The sequence below is a fragment of the Cygnus olor genome, chromosome 28 (genome assembly GCF_009769625.2).
Source record: "Cygnus olor isolate bCygOlo1 chromosome 28, bCygOlo1.pri.v2, whole genome shotgun sequence".
NCBI classification, from domain to species: domain Eukaryota; kingdom Metazoa; phylum Chordata; class Aves; order Anseriformes; family Anatidae; genus Cygnus; species Cygnus olor.
The window spans coordinates 1,559,274-1,573,117 of NC_049196.1; positions in this window are offsets into that span (position 1 = coordinate 1,559,274).

The window sequence follows — 13,844 nt, forward strand, 5'->3', positions numbered from 1 at the left end:
GTGGCGTGGTGGGGGCAGCCTGGGGGGGCTTTTTTTTTGGGGGGGGGGTGGTCCTGGTATTGGGGATTCTGCAGTGTCCCCGGCCAAGTGGCCAGGGCGCAGGGACAGCGGCGATGTCCTGCGGCTCTGCCCAAGCAATTTGCAGGCAAATAGGATGCTGAAATCGCAGGGGGCATCGCGGCTGCGCCGTGGCCCCCCTGTGTCCCTCCGGTCACCTGCGATGGCTTTAGTGGCGGGTCCTGCTTCTTACCCCATCCCCGTCGCCATCCCCTGTTCCCTGTAGCTCAAGTAGGTGGTAGCATACTCTGGGGTGTCCGCAGCAACCTCTGTAAGATAGAATAGACCCTTTAAATGATGCACTAAGAGAAAAAAAATAAAAATCCCCCCCCCCAAAAAGTGTAGATATGCAGTGGGCAGTCGGATCTCCTGCACGGCCCAGCCCGGCTGCGCTGTCCCAGGCGGCTCCTCTCCTCGCCCCCCCCCCCCCCAGGATGTTGCACAGGTAGAAGCGAACCTGGACGTGCACTCCCCCCTCCTAGTAGATTTATTTATTGTTCCAAGAAGCAATTTAAAAAAGAAAAAAAAAAAAAAGATAAACTGTGTATCTATAAATATATATATATATATTTTTAACCTTTTTTTTCCCCCCAATGCTCCTCCAGCTGTGTGTGTGCGTGTGTGCGTGTGCGAGTCGAGGGGTTCTGCGGCAGCGGGGGGCAGACGCGCGACATCGCTTTTGCCCTGGGGAAGGGGCACAGGGTGGGGGGGACCGTGGGTCCCGCCACCACGCGCAGGTTTTTTGGGGGGCAAAGCAGGGAGAGGGAGGGCTTACGCCAAGAACTTGCAAGCATTGCACCGGGATTTTTGACCAATTCCCTCTTCCTTTGAGCGTTTGCACCCTCGGGTCCCGCCTGGCCGAGGGGCTCCCGAGCCCCGGTGGCGCCCCCGTCCCCGTCTGCACCTCTGACAATCAGTGGCTCCTTCCTGGGGACCGCAGCACGTGGCTGAGACGTCCGTTTTGGTTTTTCAATATTCCTTTTTTTTTGTGCTGTATGGTGATGCGTTATTGTATATTCCACAATAAGAAAAGGGAAAAAAGAAAAGAAAAAGAAAAAAAAGGATAAAAAAAAAGCTAATAATAATAATTATCATGAGAAATTCTTATGAGTTTTGTTTGGAAACTCTTTCACTATATTTGTTGTAAAGAGGTTTACTATTAAAAAGGAAAAAAAAAAATACACGTTTCTGATAACTTTCTGTGCCTCTGACTCTTCATTCCCCTCCCTCCTCACCCCCTCGTGCTGTGGGGCGGTTGTTGTCTCACCCAGCCCCGGTGGCCTGAGGCACCCTTGGGTGCATTGGCACAGGCCCAGATGCCATGGCAGGGCAGCGGGACACATTCGGGGACGCCGAGCTGGGGACAGTGCCCCCCAGGACAGCCGCTTCTGGCCCCCCTCGCAGCCCTGTCCCTCCCTGTGGGCTCCATTCCCCAGCCTCACCATGGTGTGGTGGTGGAGGCAGCGCAGGAGGCCCGCAGGGACAGCAGTCCCCATGGCCACCCACATTCCACCACCCCCTAGCACCACATTCCCTATCCAAATCACTTCCCTGATGGCTGATGAGACCTGCTGCTGGTTTATGGGGCACGCTCAACCCACCGCACCTGCACGAGGTTAGATAAACGGCCTCCCAGCCTCCACCTGGAGGTGGGCTCCAGTGCAGGCAGGAGGCTGCAGGTAAGTGCAGGTGCATTCCTTGGGGCTGAGCTGTGGGGTCCCACAAACATCTGTGGGGCTCGTGGTGTGGGCATTGGGGGCAAGCGGCACTGCACCTGGAGGCTATGGGGTGGGAGGAGGCAGGGGCATCCGATGTCCTCCTTGTCCCAAACATGGCTGGAGGGGTCCCTAGGTTGCAGGGCCTCCATACTACAGGGGGTGCGTCCACTTCATGGGGTCCTCATGTCTTGGGGGGTCTTTATGTCGTGGGGTGTTCGCCCTGTGGGGTCCTCACGTCGTGGGGTCCTCACGTCGTGGGGGTCTTGTGGTCTTCACGTCATGGGGTCTTCATGCCATGGGGGGTCCTTATGTCGTGGGGTCTTCACGTTGTGGGGTTTTCACTTCATGGGGGTCTTCACGTCTTGGGGGCCTTCACATCGTGGGGTCTTCACCCCCTGGGCCTCCCCTGCCCACGAGGCCCGGGTTTTGGGGTCGAGGCCAGGCCGGGCCGCCAGATGGCGGCAGAGCTCCGTCCTCAGCCCGGCCCCGCATGGCCGCGGGATGGCGCGGTGGCAGTGGGGCAGGCCCCGAGAGCCAGGGTGGCCGCGGAGGACGTTTAGGACCCCCCACCCCCCGAAAACGAGTTTGGGCCTCCCTGCTGGGGGTGGCCGGCGGGCTCCCGGCGTTGGGTGCGAATTCTGTGAAAATGAATAAAAAAAAAAAGGCGAACGGCCTGGGCCCTGTGTTGGCCGCCATCATGCGTCGACCCGTGGCCGTCCTTCGGCCCAGGCGGCCTCAAAGCGTGGTGGTGGCCTCCTGGAGGCTTCGGGGGGCACGAGGACCGGTACAAGGCCCTAAAAGACCCCCAAAATTTCCAACACAAATGTTAAGGTTGTGAACCATCACTTCATCAAAATCACTTTCCTACAAGGCCCGACTCCCGTGTTGCGAGAGCTGGTCCCCACCGCAGCAAGCACACGCTTGGGGTGTAAATAAGGAGGTTTCATCAAAAGAAACTTGCAAAAATGGAGCGATAATCGTGTTTGTACTGGGGCTGTTCGTGCTGGAGGGGCTTCGGCACCGGCAGGTGCTGGGAAGCATCTCTGCCCTCCGGGGACAGCCACAGGGAGAGGGGAAGAAGAAAGAGAAAACCGTTTGCCTCATTCCGCTGGCAGCCTGGGCTTGTCCCCCCATGCACTGCTAAGGTTTGGCAAGCGAGGAGGCTGGAAAAAAAACCTTGGTGCCTTCCTGCGTTTGGGGTGACCCCTGGGCAAGGCATCCTCCAGCGATTTCCCTGTGTAAACCGATGGCTCCTTGCAGCCAGAGCCACTTGGTGCACGGCAGAGCCAGCCGCTGGGCTCAGAGGCTCGTTTTTTAACTCGGGAGAGCCAACGGGGTGAAAAGAAAACCCCAAGGAAAGCTCCCGCGTGCCCCGAGAGCCGTCCGCACACTCCAGGCACTCCCTGCCTGTTTTACAGACCCCCCCGTCCTCAGACTTTGAAGTAGATCTTTTAAACAACAGCAATAAGCTCATGTGCCCGGTATAAATCTTTAATCAGAACATGCTTTCCCCCTCGGAGCCCGCACTGCTGCGTACAATCGGAACGCAAATCAAAAGAAAGCGAAGTGAATTATTCATTGGGAATCTTCCCGCGCCCGACACGGCGAGGCTCGGAGGAAGAGGCCGGGGCCGCACTGCGGTCTCGGGGCTCTTCGTCCTCTCCCCTGCACCGGGAGCTGAATCCCCACGAGAAAGGGGTCGTGGAAGCGGACCCCCGTGTCCCTCCCCAGCTCCCCCCATAGCCCTCGTGCTCCCCTGCTCGTTCTGAAACAACGCTTCCAGCGCCAGCATCGCGTCGCGGGGCTCCTCCTGTGTTTTGCTGCTAACATGACACAGAGGCGTCGAAGGATCTAAACATTTAGGCAGAGTTGCCAAAGCTGCGCGGAGAACGGCACCGAGCGCGCTTCTGGAGCGGGGAGGATTATTATCAGTATTGTCGTCGGCATTATTATTATTATTTGAGGGATGCTTGGGCCTATGTATTGATAAATCTCTGACACGGCGCATTGTTCTCACTCTTCAGTGGAAGGAAAAACCTTTTCTTGTTGGTTTTTTTTTTTTTTTTTTTATTTCACAGTCACGCTCCATGACACAAACTGTAAAAATACATTTTTAAATGGCAAAAACAGACAGGTCGAGACCTTTCTGTTAACAATCCTCCACCCCATCCTTGAAATCTAAAGTAGTGAAGGATTTTGCGGAAAATAATGGATCATTTTCCCATTTACCCATGATTCAAGGATTAATAACTAATCCCATCAAAGGACATCTGCTTAGATTGTTCCTTGTCAGTGAAAGTAAATAGAGCCTTTTAGTCTTTAGACCTAAACTCCTCTGAGGTTATTATGCCGAGGGAACCTCCTACAAGCGGTCGCTTTCTCTTTCGCTCCTGCTGTGCCTAACCCTGGAGGGAGAAAGCAAACTTTGCTAGTCCTGGACATAAAGGTTATGTGCTGGAAGGGGGGAGACCTTTAGGAGAGGCTGGTAAGCCGAGACCCTGCCCTGGCCTCGGCAGGGCGATGGCAGGAGGCTGCAGCCTCCTTGTCCTGCCTCCGTGCACGACTCCTGGGTGCTGCTGCGGTGCCCTGGCTGAAAACATCTCCCTGGTCCAAGCTCCGCTGTTTTGGTGACGCTTGGGATCGGATCTCTTGGGATCAGAGGAAGGGAAAATGGGAAACTGCTTGGGTCTGAGTCCAAAATCCCTTGGGGCAGCAGAAAAAGCACACGGGAGCGGGGCCGGGGCAAAGCCCAGCTCCATCGGCACCCGGGGGCCGCCGATCCCCTGGCTGGGCAGCGGTACGGCCCGCCCGTGTCACCGCAGGGAGAAGCAGGGGGACGGTACGAGTCTTTCACCCCCAAGACCCAGGAAATAATGAACTTCTTGATAAATCACCAGCTGTGGTCGTGTGGTGTGGTCCGGCACCAGGCAGGCTCCGGATGCTTCATAGAAAGCAGATTTTGGGGGACAATCGGGCAGAGCCTTTCCCCAAAGAGCTCAGGATGAACCCTCCAAAGCAAAAATGTGAATTAATTGCCCAGGAGCTGCTTTTCACATGGAGGGGGCAGCGGGACCCCTGAGGATGATGCTGAGGGCACCTGGGGCCAGGGTCAAACACCGGGTGAGGGATGCACGCATATCATTTGTTGTAGGCATTTCAGAACATCTAAAATTAGATATTAGGGTTTCTTTTTTTAATTTTTGTCCCCTGCCAGAACATGGCTGTGTCTCATCCACGAACACCAGCTGTGGGTTTTGCTCTTGCTTCGGAAAGGCTTCCTCGGAGACGCAGACAAAAAGGAACGCTGCTCCACCCTCTCCCTCGCGCACGAAATCCGGGAGGAATCACAAGATTACAGCCCCAAACCCCGCTCTGGGGGAACTTTTCACAACCCGGGTGGAAAGCAGCCCCATGGACCCCACGCCCCCGTAATCCAGACCCTGCTCCAAGCCCTGGCTGAGGGAACAATTGCAGGCAAAGCCAGTGGGAGTTCAAAAGGAGCAATACTGAATTAAACGATGGCAATTTCCCTTATTTTCCGCCGCTTAAAGGTGCACGCTGGGAATGTTTAAATATCCTTGTTATCCCCTTCAATACCTAGAGAACATTTTTTTAACGAGCAGGGCTGTAATCAGGCCGCGTTCGTGCCAGGCATCTCTTACTAACAAACGCCATTCTCCAAAAGAGCTGTCCAGAGCCCATCCAGAGCCCTTTGAAGCAGAAGAAAAGGCACCTGCTGGACTGAGCGCTGCGGGCAGCTGCGCGAGCCGGGTAGGTGCCGGGGGACACTTCGCCCAATTTCACCGAGACAAAACAGAGCCCCCCCTTCAGTGCGGAAAGGGAGATTTTATTTATTTAACTATATATTTTTTGGGGGGGTTACTGCGCATTTGGGGATGAACTGATGAGGACAGCGTCACACCTCGGGTGAGGATTGCCTGGTGTAAATGGATTTGTTTCCAGGCTCCAGCCCCTTTCCCCTGCGGAGCTCCCTGGCAGCATGGGCGCTTTGGAGGCATCTAGCCGTGGCTTGGCCTTTGGGAGAACAGTTAAAATCTCCGTCTCGGGCAGGAAACCCGTGCTGTGGAGAGGCAGGAAGAAGGCAGGAGGCTTCCCAGCCTGGATCCGGCTGGGGGATGAGGATTTGCCCCGGTACCCGTGGGTGCCTGGGTTACGGTGGAGCCGGGCACGCGGTACCGGAGGCTGCCCGTGCGCAGCGCAGCCCCGCAGGCCTGGGGATGGCTCTGGAGCATCTTTTGTTGCGATTTTCTTTGTCTGGTGTGTGCTGAAACGGGGGCATCGCGTGGCCCAGGCGGAGCAAAAAATGCCCGGTGAATGAAAATGCCAAGTACAAAACGCCGGGTGGGTGCTTACCAGCGAGACAAAGGCTTTTTCCTGGGCATCGCCCAAAAGAAGTCCCCAAAAATCAGTTTAGCCATTGACCTGTTCACACACCCACACCCCAGTTTTAGATGTGCTTGGGGCCATAAAGAGGATTTCGAACAAAACCTGGGCATGCTGGGCTGGGTGAGAATCCGTGCGTGCTGTCGGAGGAGGCAGCGGTTGTTGCACGGCCGTGGTTTATAGGCAATAAGCGCACGCGGCTTGTCTGGAGTCACATGTGTTGGTGCACATCTCGGTGCAAACACTTAGCCAAAAAAAATCTTCTCTGGACCATCTGTGGCGTTTCTTCCGGAGCTCAAACATCTCCCAAATGGAGCCTCTCCGAGCTGGCAGGCGAAAACGAGGGAATTTCCCTCAAAAACCCCACCACGCGCTTCGCCCGCCTGCGTGCTCCCCGCGTGTGCCCGTGCTCCCCAGCTGGACGTGGCTGCTGGGCGCACGCCTGCAGCTCCGTGCAAACCCCACCGTGCCTTGCACGCTCACCGCCTGCGTGTGCTGCACGCCCGGCGTGCCCAGGGCTTCGCTGCGGGATCGCTGCGGGATTCCCGCACCGGCTCTGGCACCGCACACATCCTGCGTATAGGGCACGTCCCTATGGGGTGTGAGCGCACCCCAAAGGTTTTGGGGCAGCTCTGGGTGTTGGTGCTGCTGGATTTGCGCCCTGCTGGCATTGCAGCCCCGTGCTGAGCGTGGCCTGATGCGGGCTGGGGGGCTCAGACCCCTCGCAAGCCCCCCCGAGCCCCCCCTGGCACAACGCCTGCACCGTGCCACGCACACGAGCCCAGCGCCGGGCACGTTTTGGGGCAGAATGGAGGCATGGCGTTGCTGTGGTGGTTTGTAATTATTATTATTATTATTATTATTATTATTATTATTATTATTATTTACATTCCCTAAAAAAGGATTTTTTTAATCCGGGTGCGGGTCAAACGACCCCGGGGGCTCCCCCGCGGCCCCCGGTGCGCGCAAACACCGCGGGGATGGGGAGGGCGCAGGGGGTCCCCCTGTCCCTCGCCCCCCCGGGACACCAATTGCACAAAACTGCGGCTTTCAGGGGTGAAACTCGCCTCGAGCACCTGCGATTATTGATCCCCCCTGCCCGGCAGCCCGGAGGTTGCCTGGCTTCGAAATTTGCCTGGTTTGGGAATTTTTTCTTCCTGCGAAATTTGTCTGCCTGCGGGATTTGTCTGCCTTCGGGATTTGCCTTCCTCCTGAATTTGCCTTCCTTCACAAGCTTGCTAGGAAAAAAAAAAATAAAGTTTAAAACGCCCGTTTTCCTTAAATAACGCCCCCCCCCCCCCCCCCCCCCGAAGTGCTCGGACTGAGAACCGCCGACGCCTTAAAAAATAACCGCGAGCCTCGGTGGGCGCAAAACTCCTCGGCTGTGGGCTGTGCTGCTTCCCGAGGTGGTGCCGAGCAGGCTGGGGGGTGCCTTATTTCGGTGCCCCCCCCCCCGGCCCCTGCTCCTGCAAAGCACCGCGGAGCTTTGTCGTCCCCCCCCCCCCCCCCCGGAGCTGGGCGCCCGCCGGAGCGCAGCGCCCGCAGCCGAGCCTGGTCCGGAGGCGAAAAGTCGCCGATTTCTTTAATTTCCACTTAAATTTCCACCGGGGGTCGAAAGAGCGATTTTTTTTTTTTTTTTCAGGAGGAGGGGAACCGAGAGGGTTTGTGTTTATTTATTTCTTTATTTATTTTTGGTTTATTTTCTCCTTTTCAGACGGTGTTTGGGAACTCGCCGGCGGTTTGCAGAAACTAGCGGGAATTAACCCCAAATAGAAACGCGAAACAAATCAAAATAGGAGATAAGGCGAAAGGGGGGAGGAAAGTCCCTCCGCCTGTCGCCTCCCGAGCTATTTTCCAATTTGGGGCCATTCACGGTAAATAAATGAATGGGGGGAAAAAAAAGGAAAAAAAGAAAAAAAAAAAAAATCCTGGTGCCTGAGGAATTAATGAGGGATGGGGCAGAGGAATGCGGAGAGCAGCGACCCGCACGGGGCTGGGAAAAGCGGCTCAGCTGCCGAGCTGCAAATTCAGGAGCTTGAAAGGGCTTTTCCCAATTAAAAAAAAAGAAGTGCCCCCCCCGGGCCCACCCCCAGGACCCCCTGCAATTACCTCGTTCCCCGCGGGGCCGAGCCGGGCTGCGGGGCTGTTGCTCGCCGGAAGAAAATTTTGGGGTTGTTATTAAAGGAAAGCCGTGAAAAATCGCGCCGGGAGGGGAAGGGATCGGTTGCGGGTTTGGTCGCGTTGTCGGGGTTTTGGGGGTGTTGCAAAAGAAATAAAAAATGCTGCGGACGAAGCGAAAGGGAAAAAAAAAAAAAATCCCAAGTAGGGAGGAAAATTGGAGTCCGGCTTGGAAGGGGGATTTTTTCTGCGGAATAAGCCAAGTTTCGGGTTTGTGGAAGGGGGGGGGGACAGAAGGCGTTTGGGAAAGAGAGGGGGGAGAGCGTGGAGCTGGGGAAACTTGGGGAAATGCCTCGGTGCCGGTGCCCCCTGCCCTGGGTGGGCACCGAGGAGGAAATCCTCCGGCTTTGGTCAGGAAATGCCGGGGGGATTTTGATGCTAATCTGTGCTTATCGAGAAAAATAATACTAATAATTAATAATAAAAATAAAGAAATAGGAAACCCAGCCGGCGATGCTTCTAAAATCTCAGGTAACTCTCTATCGCGATAGGGAACCCGCGGTCGATCGTGTGCGCCGGGAAATCCCAGGTTTGGTTGATTTGCTTTTATTTTTCAGGAAGAAATCCGTATTTTCCGAGGTTGGTCGTGCCCGGGCCGGAGCCGCCCGGGTCCCCCGGCATCCTGGCACCCGGCGTTTCGCTAATTACCAGGCGCTTTCCCCAATTAGCGGCCGTTTTCCCCGGGCTGCCGCTGCCGGGAGCGAGCCGGGGCCGTGCCGCCCGTCCTGCATTTCGCTTTTTGGGGGCCCCAGCGAGCTCTTAGCGCCCTAGAAGCGCCCCCCCAAAAAGTCCCCTGAGCTCCCCCCGCCCTGTTCAGCCCCGAACCGGGGCGCGTTCGCTCGGAAACGCTCCCCGCATCTCAGCCCCGCCGCTGCGCCTATAGCTTACCATATTTGCATATATGCTAATGAGCCCCTAATTGCCAGGCTGCGGCGCTTCGCCGATCGATTTCCAGAAATCCAGAGGTGAAAGGGGGCTCGGAAATAGCGCAGCTCCCTTCCCCCCTCGCAGCACCCCCCCCCCCCCCCGCCCCGGCGGACCCCCAGCCCTCCCCCCCTGCCGCCGGCCGGAGCTGTCCCCGCGTTTTGCAGCGCAACTTTTGCACCTGGAGCCACGGCTGCGCCGCGGGGAGGCTGCGGGGAAGCTGCGGGGAGGAGGCTGCGGGGAAGGCTGCGGGGAAGGCTCCGCGCCCGCTCCTCCGGATCCCCGCGCCCGGCTCCGGCCCCGCTCCTCCGCCGACGGATCCGGCCCCGGCCCCGGCGCGGGGGCTGCGGTGGTGGGGGGGGGGGGGGAACCCGCGGCGGGCAGGGAGGGAGGGCTGTGGGGCAGGGACAGGGGGATGTGGGGCAGGGTGTGGGGCAGGGATAGAGGGATTTGGGGCCGGGATAGAGGGCCGTGGGGTAGGGATACGGGGCAGGGCTGTGGGGCAGGGCTAGAAGGATGCGTGGCAGAAATGTGGGGCAGGGATGCAGGGATGTGGGGAAGGGACGCAGGGATGTGGGGCAGGCTTGTGGGGCAGGGAGGGTGGGATATAGGGCAGGGATGCGTGGATATTGGGTAGGGATATAGGGCAGGGATGCATGCAGGGATGCAGAGCGAGGATACAGGGATAGAGGGCAGGGATATGGGTCAAGGAGGCAGGGAGAGAGGGCAGGGATGCAGGGATATAGGGTAGGGATATAGGGCAGGGATGGACGCAAGGATACAGGGCAGGGATACAGGGATAGAGAGAAGGGATAGAGGGCAGGGATAGAAGGATATAGGGCAGGGAGGCAGGGCAAGGATGCAAGGTTATAGGGCACAGATGGATGCAGGGATGCAGTGCAGGCATAGAGGGAGATAGGGCAGGAATATGGGGCAGGGATAGAGGGATATGGGGCAGGGACAGAGGGATAGAGGGCAGGGATGGATGCAGAGATACAGGGCAGGGATGCAGGGATATAGGAAAGGGATACAGGGATATAGGGCAGAGATACAGGGATATAGGGCAGGGAGGGATGCGAGGCAGGGATACAGGGATATAGGACAGGGATGCGGGGATATAGGGCAGGGATATGGGGTTATAGGGCAGGGATATAGGGCAGGGATCCGGGATACCGGGCAGGGAGGGATGCAGGTGAGCAGGGCAGCACAGGCAGCCCCAGCCCCAGCAGCAGCAGCCCTCGGCCCCACGTCCCGCCCCACGCAAACCTCCCCGCGGGGACAAACCTCGGGGACAGGCCCGGGCGAAGGGGGCGGCCGAGCTCCCCCCCCCCAACCCTCCAACCCCCCCCCCCCACAGCAGCGCGCCCCCCCCGGGAGCGTGTGCGCGCTGCGCTCGCCCGGCCCGGAGCCGGCCGAACAATGTGAGAGCCTCGGCGGAACAAAAGCCCGGGGGCTTGGGTTGCTGAACACGTCTGAGGCCAGACGAGCCGCTCAATTTATCGGACTTGGTGAGAAAATCATAATAAAAAAAGAGAGAGAAAAAAGAAAAAAAAAAAAAAAAAAAGAAAAAAAGAGGAAAAAAAATCGGGGGGAAGCCGGCGGAGGCGCTGGAGGAATTTGGCTCTCGAAGCGCCTTTATCAGGGGCTGGGGGCGGGGGCCTGGGGGTGTCCTGATAGCGGGGGGGGGGAGGGGGGGTCCGCATCCCAAAATATTCACGGTTGGGGTCACGGGGATGGGCCCCCCCCCTCCCCGGGCCGGGCTGACCTTGGCGCTCCCCCCCAGCGGGGGGGGAGCTCCCCCCTCCGGCGGGGGGCTTGGGGTTTTCTACCCCCTTACCCCCCCATAACCCCCCTGATCCCAAGAGCCCGCTGTCGGCACGCCCCGATCCCCCAAATATTTGGGGCGGGGGGGGGGCCTGAAGTCGGGCCCAGGATACCCTGGGGGGGGGGGGGGGGCACATCTGGCCAGATGTGAGGGCAGCACAGCTGCCCAGATGCGAGCCCTCCCCGGAGCCGGCGGGGCCAGCAGAACCCCCCGCCCGGCTTCTTCACCCCAGCGCAGGGAAGGGCCCTTTAATTTTCATTTTAAATTCATTTTAATTCATTTCTTTTTTTTTCCTATCCCCCCCTCCCCCCCCCCCCCCCCAAAGACCCGCGCCCCGCAGCCCGTCCTTAATTCGCCTCCAAGGAAGGAGCCGGGCAAAGAGGGGAAGGTGCGGAGCTCCGCCAGCCCCCAGATTTGGGCTTTTTCTGCGATTTTCTGCAATTCTCGGTGCGATTTTTAAAGCTGGACACCCCCACCTCCCCCCCCCCCCCCCCCCCCGCAGCCGCTCATTGTATTTGGGTTTTGTTCTGCCTTCGGGGCGCGGAAAGCGACTTTTTGTAGGGAGGCAGCAAAGCATGGAGCGGGGTTTGCATTTAGCTACGGCAAAACCCAAGCCGGGAGGGCATCCTCTGCAAATCCGACACCCCCCCCCCCCCCCCCCGCGAAGGGAGGGACAAGAAAATAATTTAAAATCAAATCCAAATCCAAATCAAATCGCAAGGTCATGGGGAAAACCCCTCCGAGCGGCCAAGTTTGGTCGCGGTGCGGCTCGGGGTAAAGAGCAGAAATATCGTTGGTTTTTCTTTTTTTTTCTTTTTTTTTTTTTTTTTTTTCTCGACGGTTTTTAAAAAATTCTATAATTCCGGGAGGGTGTTGATTTATCATTTTAGCTCGATTTGCAATTAAATAATCGAAAGAAAATCGCGGTCGTGTGCGGGAAACCGAGCGGGGACGCGCGGAGCCGCGCGGTGGTTGCGCCCTTTGCTCGGTCCCCGCAGGATCCGGGAAGTGAAAGTAGGGGGAAAAAAAAAGCTGTAAAATGATCAAATAAAAAGGAAATGCCCCAAATCAAAGCTGTCCTTGGCCCCCAGGGTCATCCCTGGTCCCCGTCGCTGGGGGCCGGCCCAGTGGGCTCCGGGTTTCCCAGTTTGGGGAACTGGGAGAGGGCCCCTGTGGGGAGGATGCGGCCCGGGGAAGGAGGGAAAATTGATGGAAACAGCCCCAAATTCGGCTGCTTTTAGGCTGGGATAAAATAAATAAATAAATAAATAAAAAATAATAATAGTAATCCAAGGCCAAGGGGAATTTTAAGGAAAAAAAGGAAAAAAAAAATCGCAGCCGCTCCAGTTCTGTTTGAGGGATCCTGGGGTGGTTTTGGTGCTAACAGGGAATAAAAGGGCGGCAGGGGGAAAAAAAGAGGCTGTGGGGTTAAAAGTGGGGAAATAAAGCAGGTTTTGGTGCCCCCCCCCGGGGAGCTGGGACCCCTGGGGGACGATGGGGGGCTGTTAGGGCTTGGGGGGGGGGGGGTCAGGGTTGGGGGGTTTGGGCTTGGGGGGTTTGGGGTTGGAGGTTTTGGGGTTGGGTTTGGGGGGACTTGGGGGGGCTTGGGGGGTTTGGGGTTGGGGGTTTTGGGTCTGGGGGGTGGGGGTTGGGGGGTTTTGGGGGTTGGGGGGGCTTGTGATGGGGGGATGGGGGGTGCGATGGGGGGGCTATGGGGGGATGGGGAGGGGGTGCCGGGGGTGGGGGCTGCGGTCCCGGCGTGTGCTGAGCGCTCCCGCCCCCCCCCCCCCTGCCCCGTAGTCCCCCCCCCCAGCCCATTGATAGGCGCTGCAGAGGGGTGGGAACCGGGGCCGGTGACGTCAGGCGGGGCCCAGCCAATGGGGGGCGGCGGCGAGGGCCGGGAGTGGGGAAAGCATGAATGAAAAGTGCCGCGCGCCGCTCCCCCCGGCGCACAGCCTGCGGGCGGCCGCCGGAACCGGGCCGAGCCGTGCCAGGGCCGGGCCAAACCGTGCCGTGCCGAGCCGGGCCAAGCCAAGCCAAGCCAAGCCAAGCCAAGCCGTTCCGAGCCGGGCCGGGCCGGGCCGGGCCGGGCCAAGCTGTGCCAGAGCCGTTCAGAGCCGGGCCAAGCTGTGCCAGAGCCGTTCCGAGCCGGGCCAAGCCGTTCCGAGCCGTGTTGGGTCGGGCTGAGCCGGGTCGAGCCGTGGCCGTGGCCGTGGCCGGAGGATGCTGCCGTGGCCCTGGGATGCGGCCCCGGCCGTGCCGAGCCCGTAGGACGTGGCCGTGCCGAGCCGTGCGAATTGGCCTCCCGCGGAGCAAGGAGGGCTGCAGGTGAAATAACTGGGGCTGGGCGGGGACGGGGGGACAAGGATGGAGAGGTGGAGAGGAGGATGGAGAGAGGGATGGAGGGAAGGAGAGATGGAGGGAAGGATGGAGAGAGGGATGGAGGGGAGGACGGAGGGAAGGAGAGAAGGATGGGGGGAGGATGGAAGGAAGGATGGATGCGTTGAGGGATGGAGAGGAGGATGGGAGGATGGAAGGGAGGATGGGGGATGGATGGATGGATGGATGGAGGGGAAACCCGTCCGCAGGTGGAGGCAGAAGGGAGGACGCCCTCCGGGCTCCCCGAGGAAGGCGGGGGCTGCCGTGCCTCCCCGGAGGACGGAGGCTGCCCGGGGGAGGCAGGGTGGAGGCGCGGAGCTCGGCCGGGAAGGAGCCGTCTGCGGGTGTCCCCCCCCCCC